The following is a 12,189-nucleotide window of genomic DNA, read 5'->3' as shown; positions in this document are numbered from 1 at the left end:
ACACCCGATTTGACCTCTAGCCCCCACACGGGCACATACATGTGCATATATTACATATGCATTCTCTCTCTCTCTCTCTCTCTCTCTCTCTCTCTCTCTCTCTCTCTCTCTCATAGAGCAAGGGGGATCTATCATTACCTTGCATAATACACAATCTTTTGTTGTTGTTGGTTTTTGTTTGTTTGGTTTTTCGAGACAGGTTTTCTCTGTGTAGCTTTGGAGCCTGTCCTGGAACTCACTCTGTGGACCAGGCTGGCCTTGAACTCACAGAAATCCACCTGCCTCTGCCTCCCGAGTGCTGGGATTAAAGGTGTGTGCCACCAACGCCCAGCTGTGAATCTTTTTTAATGCATACGTTGCTCACAGCCCTTTTTTTTTTTTTTACATGGCTCTATTACTCAGATATATTTTTCAAATTTATGTGTTTGAGTGTTTTGCCTACATGTTATTTATGTGCAGGATGTGTGTGCCCAATGCCCATGGAGGCAGAAAAGGCTGTAAGAGTCCCTGAAACTGGAGTTATGAACATTGTGAGCTGCCACATGGGAGCTGGGAACCGAATCTAGGTCCTCTGAAAGAGCAGCAAGAGAGCCCTTAAATCAAGCCATCACTCCAGCCCACACAACTAAGATCCTTTAAAGACTATGGAAAAACTGAACAGGTTTAGAGAAAAAACAAGGAGTAAAGGACAGTAAACAGAAGAATGAAGAAAAGTCTGTAAGAAAATGAAAGCAATATGATTATCAATGTCTAAACCCACAGACAGGCTTTTGAATAGAGACCCTGAAAAGCTATTTCCCAGTGCCCACAGATGACTGACCAAGAAGAGAAGCTTCATAAAATCCACAAGATTACTGGGCTATTGTTCTTCATAAGAAGGGCTTTTTCTTGACTATCCTAATGATGAATTATTGAGATGAGCAAATAAATGGCAGATGTGTTAAATCACTGATTCTCTGTTTTAACTCAGGGTGTTTATTTATTCATGGTCTACTGACAACTGTCCCTAAATCTTGAATCAGTTACCCAAAACTTGAATCACTGACCACAATTTAAAAATTCTACAGTGATATCCTGCTCCCCAACACTGTCTAGCCACCAAAGCCATCAATATGGAAATGTCCTAGATCTGGCATCCATGCCACCAACAAACTGCTCTGGCTTCATCTTCTCTACAACTCAACACACCAGCAACCAGACATCTCACTATCCAATGACCTAAATATGCTTCAACCATTTTATGTCCACCATTCCCTTGATTCATTTCCCCACTTGTTACAATCTTACTCTTTAGTATTCATTTATTTAGTAGATTTCTTGATTGTGTATATGTGTTTATGATGTGTGTGGGACATATGTGCCATGGTGTGAATGTGGAGGTCAGAGGACAACTTTGTGGAAAGCAGGAAGCACCTTTATCTACTGAGCTGTCTTGCTGGCCTATTTAGTAAATTTTAATTTACTAGCTCTGTGCCATCTCAAATGCCACCTATTAAGAGATAAAATGTGTCCTCAGATCAGTTTAAGTCTTTATTCTCAGAAAGGAACTTAATTTGAAATAGGAAACTAGTTCATTAAGATGAGGTGGTATCAGACAGAGGAGGCTCTTAATCCAATGATTTTTATCTTTCTAAGAAGGACATTTGGACATAGAGATACTGGGATAGCTCCACTCCACAAAGGAAGAGGCAAACAAAAAGAATCAAAAATTAATGTAAGCTGTACATGGCAGCACAACTCCCTAACCCTGGCATTCAGAGGCTACAGCAAACAGGCAGAAGGATTTACTGAAGCCTGAGGAACCATGACATTGTTGGCACCCTAAGTTCACAATCTAGCCTAGGTTTTGGTCTTCAAAACTGTAAGAATAAACTTTAGTTTTAAGTCACCGAGTTTGTGTCTCTGTAACTGAAGCCCAAGAAATTAATACGCCACCTTTCACCTTTTCCATTTCCCAAATTCCCACAGCACTGTGTTGTTTTATATCCAGAGACTGTCTTGTGATATAGTCTAGCTGAACTGGAACTCACTATGTGACCTAGAATAGCTTCAAACTTATGGTACTTCCTTTTCCTGCCTCAGTCTATCAAGAGCCGTGACTCTTTCCCCTCCTTCCATGTTCACAGGACCTTTCTAGATGAACTTTTTTCTGGAAAGCAGAAACTATTGATGGCCCTCTGTACCTAAGAGTACTGCATTAAAAAAATAGAAAATTACATTTATACTAATTTTTTTCTTTTTATAAGTCTGTAAACACCACAATATAATTAATTATATAGTATTCATACTGTATTGGGTATTATAAATATTCTACACATAATTTCAAGAGTACAGGAGGATACACAGAGGTTAAATGCAAATAGGGCAGTATTTTCTATAGGGTACTTGAGCATCTGTGGGTTTTGGTATCCAAGCGAGTCTGAAATGAAACCTCCATGGACACTGAAGCCCAAACACATTCATACTCTGTGCATGGCTCTTAACACCTGGCCTGTATTCAATATACACTGACCACCAGTCACATTCCCTAACCAACACACTTATTTTCATCTGAATGGTTCTGAGTGCATCATCTCCATATATGCTGACAAGTTAAACACGGCACAAAAATTTTCTACTGAAAATTCTTAGTTTTTGTCTTCTTGGTGCCTTTCAACAGTCACAACAACCACTCTACCACTGAGCTACATATCCAGTCCAAAGATGCTATTTCTTAGGAAACATTCCTAGATTCATAGCTACTTATTATGTCAATACACAAGATTGTTATGTACACATACTGACTTAGCTAATGTCCACAATGGAAAAGGATGTTTAAAAAATACCTTATTGCGGAACCACTTCATTTGACTTATTCTCTTCTCACTATCTAGGCCAGATTGCGTAGAAAATAGAAACCCTCCTGCCTCAGGCTCCTGAGTGTTGGGATTATAGACATGTACCATGGCACCTAGGTCTTGATTCTCTCTTAGTCTTTAATAAAACATAGTTTACTTAAAATCTTTCCAACTTTGCTAGCATTTGGTGGGTAATGATGGTACTTTTGAATTTTTCCAACTGTTTAAATTCTTTAAGTCTATATTTTATAGGAAGACCACAGAGTTACTTCCATAAAACATTAAATAAATATAGCAAAGAAGATGGTGAGGTGCTCAGCAGGTAAAGGCACTAGTTGCCAAGCCCAGCAACTTAAATTCAATCAATCCCTGGGGCTCAATGGTAGGAGAAAATAGATTTCTACAAGTTGTTCTCTGACTTCCACATCCATGCACACACACAACAAAAACAATAAACAAATACAATTAAGAAATAATAATATAAGAAGGGACTTAACCTAATGAATAATTTCGCAAATAGTAATCTGATTCACAAATTCACCATTATTTCTTCCTGAGACCTCTGTTTGAGCTTTAGAAAATGTAAATGGGCAGTGTGAAATAAATACTCAACAGGTTTAGTATTAGGTAAATGAGATGGCTAATGAGAACTTCTGTTGCCTTTGTGTGCATACTGGGGATGCTGAAGTTAGACACTGATATATACAGAATATAAATACCTATTTATAGAGTAAGTACCCTTCAAATTTGATGGACATTAGTATTGATATATATATATATATATATATATTATTATTATTATGCATAGTGTTCTGGCTACAGGCCAGAAGAGAGCACCAGATCTCATTACAGTTGGTTGTGAGCCACCATATGGTTGCTGGAAATTGAACTCAGGTCCTCTGGAAGAACAGCCAATGCTCTTAACCACTGAACCATCTCTCCAGCCCTGATCATTAGTATTATTAACTGGGACAAGTTAATATTATTAGCTGATCACTATTCTAAATGATACAGAATAGGAAATCCCTCACAATTATGTATTCTGGTTTGTATATAAAATACAGCATAACAAACTGTATGGCTGCCATTTACTCCTTCCACCAGTAGGGTTTATTCCCTTTATGTACTTATCCATACATAGCTGTAGACATTTATTAAATACTTTACTAGTTATTATCTGGGGGGTGCTCAAAGGGCTGTCAGATCTGAAAATGGAATTACAAGTAGTTGTGAGCTGCCTGATAAGGGCGCTAGAAATCAAATTCAGGTTCTTTGCAAGAACAATATACATTCTTCCTTGCTGAGCCATTGCTCCAGGCTTAGAAATTTATTAATTAACTTAGCAAATATTTGTTGAGCTCCTAAGCACCCAACATATGTATTTTTTAGAATAAACTAAAGTAGAAAAAGATCAAATATTTTAAAGTAAATAAATATGCTAGATTACACAGTAGACAATGGCAAGGAAGGGGAGAATGTAGGAGCAACCCTTGGCCCAGCCCCCAAGAAGCACTCAGTCTAATGAGCATCAAGGGAATAAACCGGCTCTATCATTTCCCTTTCTCTCCATGTTGATCGAGTGCTTCACAAAAGGGCTTCTTCTCCTAACAGTCAGATTTCATTAAAACACTAAAAACTTTTTTTATATATAATTTTTCAAGACAGGGTTTCTCTGTGCAGCTTTGTAGACCAGAAAAGATGGCCTTGAAGTCACAGAGATCCGCCTGTCTCTGCCTCCTGAGTGCTATGACTAGAGGTGTGCGCCACCACTGCCTGGCCACTGAAAACTTTTCTGATGGCTTCCACTGTTTAGTCAATCAAGTCAAACTCTCCAAAATGAAACAGAACATTCAAAATCTTCCACAAACCAGATGTGTGGCATAAACCTATAATTCCACAACTCTGAAGAGAAGGCAGGAGAATCTCAAATTCAACACTAACCTGGGCTCCATAACGAGAAGCTGTCTTAAAACAAAACAACAACAAAACAACCAAAAAAGCCTTCCATGATCCATTAGCAAATGCACAAATTACGAAGACAGTATTTGCAACTAGACTGTCAGAATGCAAATTTATTATCAACTGTTACCTCTATCTTTTGCTTAGTCTATAAAAAAGGGGGTTTTAAAAACCAGGCTTCTTCACTAAGTTATTATGAGGATCAAATAAAATACAACTTGTGAAATGATCAGCACCTACTTAGCAAACAGTAACCATGCTAAAATATGAGTCCTACCACTCCTTTTAAAAGTTTTACCTATCATTGTTGCTGCCATTCAATCTTCATTTCGAACCTTATCTCCAAAAACACTGTGTACAAGCCTGTTTTCCAGGCAAATGGAACTAGAACTCTTTATTTGTTGGAGTGTGAGTGTGAGTGTGTGTGTGTGTGTGTGTGTGTGTGTGTGTGTGTGTGTAAGTCAGAGGACAGGTTTTTTAGGTCAGTTCTCTCCTACTTTAAGGTGGGGCAAGTGCCTTTATCTGGTAAGCTGTCTCACAAGCCCCAAACTAGACGTGTGTGTGTGTGTGTGTGTGTGTGTAAGTCAGAGGACAGGTTTTTTAGGTCAGTTCTCTCCTACTTTAAGGTGGGGCAAGTGCCTTTATCTGGTAAGCTGTCTCACAAGCCCCAAACTAGACTCTTACCATACCCTAACACAAACCACTATACTCAGGGTTCATCAGTGCATCTTCATGTACTAAGATTCTCACCATTCTTGAGGCTCTATCTCAGCTCCACAATACATTACAGACACTCACCACACAAATTCTGCTAGATTTATCTTGTAGACTTGGCAGTGTAGAGTTCTAGCCAGTTTGTGGCATTTACGGTAGCTCTTAATAAAATGTTCAAAGAATGAATTCCTGCTTCCCCTCTCTTGTGGAACTGTTACGACAACCGCTCCATATCACAAGTACAAAGACTTCTTTTGCAATATTTTGTAAAGCTGGCTAGCAAGTTCTCTATCACCAGTGTGGTAATTTCTAATATAGCACAGTACCCAAAGCACAGTAGATGCCTAAGTATCCAGAGAGTTAAACTGAATTTCACTTCATCTTATAAATTAAATTCTCATTTTGTTTACTGTGTTCAAGTACAGCTCAGCCCTTTAAATATATGTTATTATTTAACCTGTCCATAAACCCATGTCTATTTTCAGTCATTTCGACCTTATCTCATTTGCTATTTCTTGGTTAAGAGAGACAATATCCAAAATTCCAAAAAAGAAAAAATTAGAAAATTAAATGTCTATAGAACCATAAAACAAGCAAGAGAGCTTCAGAACACAAAGAACTAGAAAATACATCTGCCTACAAGTTTTGCTGCGTTTTTCTATGAAAGAATATGAGCCTGGTATTGACAGATCTTCCAAGTTTTCAAGACAAGTCAGAAATTCAGAAGTTTGTATAAAATTTTAAAGACATTACCAAGAGATTCCTTCCAATAATCTCCACCTAGTTCTCAATCATTTTTAACTAACCTGAGAGCCAAATACATGTGGCAATTTATTTAACTATGATGAGTCCCTACTCAGTGCCAGGTGCTGGAAAATGAGACATGAACAGTAGCTATAAATAGCAGCTAACATTTATTGAACATTTTGTAGGTGCCAGGCACTGTTCTATGTGTTACAGGAATTAATTTAACCCTTTTAACAACTCTACTAAGTAAGTACTACTATCTTTATTTTAAAGATGAGGAAGCTAAGGCACAAAAGTTACATAAATCTGTTCCAAGTCATGCAATTAGTAAACAGCAAAGCTGAAATTAGGACCTTAGATTACACCCAAAAACCTACCATTTGAAAGCAAGCACTATTCAATATTTAGTACTGAGATCACTGATTACACATAGATAAAATAATGAAACTGCATCTCACCTCATCCCACACACAAAGTGGATCAGAGATCTAAACATTAAAGGCAAAACAGTTGAGATTCTAGAAGATAATGTACACAGTAACTTAAAAATCCTGGGAGAGGATATGATTGATAAAACTGAAAGTAAAATTCCAAACTTTCAGCAACCTTAAACAGACTTATTTTAATTTATTTAAATACTTTTATGTGTATAATTGCTTTGCCTAAATGAATGTATGTGTACCACATGTATGCAGTGCCCAGGGAGACCAGAAGAGGGCACCGGATCCCCTGAAATTAGACGGTTGTAAAATGCAAAGTAGGTGTGGGAAACTGAACCTGGATCATGTGCAAGAGCACTGAGTGCTCTTAACCACCCAGCCATCTCTCCAGCACCCTCTCACCTTTTTTTTCTCCCCAATACTAAGGATCAAGCCCAGGGCACTGAGTATGCCAGGCAAATTTTGTCATTCAGCTATGTATTCTCAACTTTCGGAGTTTTAAAATATATATTACAAACTGGAAAATGACATCTGTAATACATATATACAAGGTTTAATAATTAGAATATGTAAAGAAACACTTCCAAAAATAATACAATAGGAAAATATATACTCTAACTGAACAAGCCCTAGCTAGGTATAAATTGTGCAAACCTAACACTACCAGAGTTAACCCATTCAGCAGACTCTGGAACAGTCAATTTGCTATCACTGAACAATAATAAATAATCAGGGCTCTATGTCATGTTGCAGGTACTACAGAGTAGGAGGGGAATCCAGCGAGAAGAGCAGAAGCAAGATGGCAATTCTCCACAGTTAGAGAAACTGGATAGCAAGTAGAGGGTGAACAGCTAATGCATCAAAAGTAGATCAAGTGATGAAAAACTTTTTTAAAAAGGTATTTTCAACTTTGTGAGCTGATATAAATTCTCTGCCACAACTGCTCAATTCAGTCACTGGGAGCACTTACAGCCATAGATGCTATGTAAATGAGTGTGGTTGTATTCCAATGAAACATTACTTACAAAAACAGGTGGTTGGCAAGATTTGACCTATGAGCTAGTTTGGTGAATCTTAATATAGGAAGCTATAATTCCTACACTCTAGGAACACTTTCTGCATCTTATTTTACTTTTTATGTCCGCTGACACCTAATTTTTCTAAGCAAAAACTATACTACACTTAACAGCTTTTGAATGGTAAAAAGCAAAACAACAACAACAAAAACCTCTCTTATCTGTGACAATTTTCCGATCATTTTTATTTCACTGAAAAAAAATGTTTTTGACAATCATCCAAACTAGTTTTAAAATGCCCCTTATCAATCACAGTATCAGTTATCCATACCTAGAATGTCTAACTCCGCTCAAAATCCACTCTGAACCTTAATTTAGGACTTTATTATTTCTTTCCTTTCTCTTCAGTCTATCATTCATATCTTAAAAGAACATCCATTGTGCTGAGAAGCTAGCTCAGTCCTTAAAGTTCTTGTTTTCCAGGCATGAGGACCTGAGTTCCATCCCATGAACCAATTAAAACAAAATAGACAACAACAACAACAACAACAAAATAGGCAAAATGCCTGCAATCTCAGTGCTGAAGAGGCAGAGACAGACAGAATCCTGGGGTTTGCTGGGCAGCTGGCCAACCCTACTTGGCAAATTCCAGGCCATCAAGAGAACCTGTGGATAGATGAATGGATGGACAGAAGGAAGGACGGACGGACAGCAGGCAAGCAGGCAGGCAGGCAGATACGGATGCATGCAAAGTTAAATAGTGCCTGAGAAATGACAACAGAGATTGAACTCTGGGTTCTACATATATGAGCACACATACACACACACATACACACAAAGAGCACCCATTCACCTTTTAAAAATTAAACCTTATAATATACTCCTCCTGTCTAAAGTCTTGTCTCCTCCTCACCTGAAGAGGGTTCAAGCTAACCTCCTCAGTCACACCTTTAACAGCTTTCCTCATCTCGTCTCTCACCATACTTGCACATACACTGTGCTCCACCTTATTCAAGGTACATGTCTTTGAAATTCAAGTTATCTCATTCATCACTACATCTTATTTTTTTAATGTGCTGGTAACAAAGTAAATAAAGGGCTCGGAAGATGGCTCAGGTGGTAAAGTGCTTGTCACACAAGGGCATAAGGACCTGAATTCAAAACCCTAGTCCTTACATAAAGGCAGCATGCTAACAGTGCACATCTGTAACCCCACTGCTTGAGGGTAAAGACTGGCAGATCCCTGGAGCTCCTTGGCTAGTCAGCCTAGCTGAATCAATAAGCTCCAGGGTTAGTGAGAGACCCTGTCTCAAAAAATAAAATGGTTGAGACTGTAAAATGGCTCAGCAGGTAAAGGCACTCTATCTGTCAATCCTGATGACCTGAGTTCTGGCATACCCACATAAGTGGAAAAAGAGAAGTGATCCCCACAAGTTGTCCTCAGATTCCACACACATGGCCCCACACACAAATAACTACAGAAAATAAAATGTCAAGGTAAAAAAATAATAAGGTAGAGAAACAATCAAGGAAGACACCAAAGTCAACCTCTGGTCTCCCCATGCATATGCACAAACTCGATAAGTACTACTCCTCCACCTCCTCCACACACACACACACACACACACACACACACACACACACACTCTGCAAGGGGGGAATAGTTCAGTATTGCAGGCTTACCTAGATTGAGCAAGACCCTGAGTTCAATCCCTACCACCACATTCACAAATAGGTGTACAGATACTTCAGCATAAACAATTTTTATACTTAGTAACTATTTGAATGTAACTAGTTTCCTTTGTAATCAATGTCATTTACTTTATACAATTAAAAATATTATTTTGAGAGATCCATGCTACAGGGACCATGGCACACATAAGATCAGATCTCTGCATTAGAAAGACTCAGAAAAATTGGTACTGAATATACATGTGGTTTTGAAAATCCTTATAAAATTCTTTTGATTAAACTCCATCCCTTTTGTGCTGGGAATAAAACCAAGGCCCTTATGTTGTATGCTAGGCAAACACTCTACCATTTAACTACAATGCCAACACCTGAAAGTCTATTTTTTTTCCTCTGGAGGCAGGGCCTTTACTCTATAGCCCAGACTCTCCTGCCTCAGTCTCCTATGTGTTGAGATATAGATGTGAACCACCGTGCCTGGCTTCTAAGTTTGTTTTGTTTTTTAATTATGTGGAGTTTTGTATTGTCTGTCATTCCTTGGTATATCCATGGGCAATGGATTCTAGGACCTCCTAGGATATCAAAATCATTATATAAAGTGATACAATATTTGTGTATCCTGTCTACCTGTAATAGCCAATAAAATGTAAATGTCATGTAAACAGTTGTTAAGCTGTCTAGTTTAGGGAATAATAATAACAAGAAAAAATAACAGTGACAAGGAAAAAACCCTGTATGTTTAGCACAGTTTCAATTTTTTGTTTTATGAATGTTTCTAATCGGTGATTGGTTGAAGCTGTAGATGCAAAACTCAGGGACATTAAAAGTCAACTATATATCACTGGCTGATTTATCTCATAGTCCATTTGAACTCTCAATTGCCTATTTATAACAGAAATTCAATTAAAGTGAATATGATGGGGACCCTAGGTCTCTATCATTATCCTTTTTTCCCCTTTTAAGCTTTTTGTGTTCTTTTGCTGTGCAATAAACATCCAGACGAGGGGGAACATTTTTTTAAACTCTAGAAAGAGGTTCTTTCTTGATGCTTTTTTTTTTGTATCAATGGAGATCTAGGAAATATCCAATAATTGATTATACATTTTTGTATCCCACTCAGGCTTTGTACTGACAAACTTGTTAAAACAAAAATTAATGACTCTGATAATTTAATGGAGTTTGACTTAGCAACTGAATGAGGAAGCCTTAGTCCATATCCAGGAGCCTCTGTCACCGACACAAACTATCTTAGGAAATCAATTACCTTGGCTAAAATCACTACTTGATTTGAAACCATGGCATGATCTCTGTAAAGCCACCGTAGTTATTACATGTCCTTTCCTTCTTCACGATTCTGACTAGTTTCAACAAGACCTTTCAGACGACCTCCCCAGGTGACCCTGCTCTTTAAGCAGCGGCTGTCCCCTTCCAGGAAACACACTTTGGGTCACCGCCCCCAAACAGCCGGGTCCCTCCTTTTAAAGACAACTCCTTAAGTTGATGGAGGTTCTCTCCTTTCCTACCAGTTCCACTCTGTACCTTTTGCTGTCCAGCTCCTACATCCAGCCCCTGCCTGGCACCCTTTCTTTCCTCATCAAGCTCTTCCCTTTTCCTGTTGCTGCCTCCAACGGGACTGGAGGCTCCTCAGGGCTCACAGGTCCCGAGACCCTTGGGAGTCATAAAGACTGGCCATTCAGTGCCAGGACCCTTCCAGGCTGATTCCCGCGTCGGTGACCCACTCTGATCCCCGAGTTCGCAACCCCCATTCCTAAGCAATCTCCTCCAGCGCACGCAAAGAACAACTCCAGCCCTGACAGCCAGGACTCGGCCCCCAAGCTGCCTCCCCTACCCCTGGCTGCTGCTCTGGGGCTCGGTTCACAGCGCACGGCCTAACCCAACTCCACCGCCCGGCACCCCCTCGGCCCGCCGCCCCCTCGGCCCCGCCCCCAACCCCGGTCCCGTCCGCTCCCGGGGTCTTTTTCTCCGCGCCCCCAGCCCGGACCTCACGCCCGCGGTATAGCCGGCTCCTGGGCCGCAGCGCCGCCCGCGCAACCCCGGCCGCCTGCACTCCGCGGGCCCCGACCCGCACTCCCCACCGCCGCCGCCGCTCCCGCCGCGCCCGCCGCAGGCCCCGGGCCCGCTCCCCAACATGGCGACGGGGACACGAGCGCGGCGGCGGGTGGGGCGGCTGCGGGCCCGGGCCGCACTCGGGCCGAGCTGCACGGCCGCCCGGCGCCATCTTCGCGCGCCAGGCCCGGGCGGGCCTCCTCCCCACGAAGCCTGCCGGGCCGGGCCCGGGACGCTCAGCAGGCCCACCCCTTACGGGCCAGCGTCGCCGTCGCCTCACCTGAGCGCGGCCCCGGCCCCGGGCGGGCCTCGCAGCGCCGGCCCGGGCCGTGCGTGCCCGGCGCCCTCGGCGCGTCCGTCCGCCGGTCCTCGCGTGCGCCCGTCCGTCCGGCCGTCGGCGCCCGGCCGCCGCAGCCCGACCCGGCAGGCCTCAGGGAGCCGGTGGGGAGGGGGGATGGGCCGGACCGGGCCGGGGAGGGAGGGAGGAAGGAGAGAGGGAGGGAGCGCGGCGGGGCGGGGCGGGCCCGAGGGGCGGGGCCCTGCCCACGTGACCGGGCGTCCCCTGGCGCGCAAGGTGGAGCGCGCGAGCTCGATTGCTAGCGAGCATGTGAGCCGAGGTGCTGGGTGCGATCTTGGTCTGCGTGCATGTTCAGCGCTGTCCCAGCGGCTGGCTGTGTGTGCTGCGTAACGCTCCACGCCTCAGTGTGCTCTCCCCAGCTA

General features: G+C 41.9%; 1 protein-coding gene across 5 annotated transcripts in view; it reads right to left on the bottom strand.

Annotated features, from left to right (window-relative positions):
- Nucleotides 1–11,935, bottom strand: part of Ncoa6 (nuclear receptor coactivator 6) — an 84,269-nt gene extending 72,334 nt beyond the window's left edge. For all 5 annotated transcript variants that reach the window (XM_035446740.1, XM_035446743.1, XM_027421390.2 and 2 more), the window contains exon 1: nt 11,750–11,935. The gene's annotated coding sequence lies outside the window, so the exon portion shown is untranslated. The remainder of the gene's footprint in view (nt 1–11,749) is intronic.
- Nucleotides 11,936–12,189: the final 254 nt, after the last annotated feature.

The sequence above is a fragment of the Cricetulus griseus genome, chromosome 6, assembly GCF_003668045.3.
Source record: "Cricetulus griseus strain 17A/GY chromosome 6, alternate assembly CriGri-PICRH-1.0, whole genome shotgun sequence".
In the NCBI taxonomy this organism is placed as follows: Eukaryota; Metazoa; Chordata; class Mammalia; order Rodentia; family Cricetidae; genus Cricetulus; species Cricetulus griseus.
Note: the sequence above shows the minus strand (reverse complement) of the source record. Positions and strands in the feature narration are given on the sequence as shown.